Below are 1,090 nucleotides of genomic sequence, written 5' to 3' on the forward strand. Positions count from 1 at the left end.
CCATACTACCTAAAGTGATCTACAGAATTAATGCAATCCCTATCAAAATCCCATTATCATTCTTCACAGATCTGGAAAAAATAATTCTACGCTTTATATGGAACCAGAAAAGACCTCGTATAGCCAAAGCAATCTTAAGTAAAAAGAACAAACTGGGAGGTATCAGTTTACCTGACTTTAAACACAGCATATTTAATGCCTCTGTACTTGTCTGTATTAGTTTACTAGGGCTGACATAACAAGATACAACAGGGTAGCTTGAAACAACAGAAATTTATTCTCTCACAGTTCTAGAGGCTAGAAGTCCAAAATTGAGGTGTCAGCAGGGCCATTTTCCTCTGAAGGCTCTAGGGAAGAATTCTTTCTTTTTGCCTCTTCTTAGTGTCTGGTGTAATCTTTGGCATTCTCTGGTTTATAGCTGCATCACTCCAATCTCTGCCTCCACCGTCACCTGGTGTATGATGTGTCAGTAGCCAAACCAAATCTCCCTCTCCCTTCTCCTCTAATGACAACAGTCATTGGATTTTAGGGCCCACCCTAATCCAGTATGATCTCATTTTAATTCAGTTACATCTGCAAAGACTTCATTTCCAAATAAGGTCACAATCACAGGTTCCAGGTGAACATGAATTTGGAGGGGGGGCACTATTCAACACCATGCAATTCCACATATGCTGACATTCCATTAGCCAATGCAAATCACATGGCCAGGTCCAAAAAGCAATGAGGTAAAAAAAAGAGTACACTCTGGGCCGGCATGGTGGCTCACACCTGTAATCCTAGCACTCCGGGAGGCCAAGGCGGGTGGATTGCTTGAGGCCAGTAGCTCGAGATCAGCCTGAGCAACAGCAAGATCCCCATCTCTACAAAAAATAGAAAAATTAGCCAGGCATAGTGGCGCATGCCTGAAGTCCCAGCTACTCAGGAGGCTGAGGCAGGAGGATCGCTTGAGCCCAGGAGATTTTTTTTTTATTATTATTATTCCAGGGTATTGTGAGGGTACAAACATTATAGTTACACTTTATGTCTTTGCCTCACCCAAGTGCGGGTTAAAGGCATGCCCTTCCCTCCCTTTAGTGCTCCCCGTGTC

The sequence above is a fragment of the Propithecus coquereli genome, unplaced genomic scaffold (genome assembly GCF_000956105.1).
Source record: "Propithecus coquereli isolate 6110/MARCELLA unplaced genomic scaffold, Pcoq_1.0 Scaffold188, whole genome shotgun sequence".
Lineage (NCBI taxonomy): Eukaryota > Metazoa > Chordata > Mammalia > Primates > Indriidae > Propithecus > Propithecus coquereli.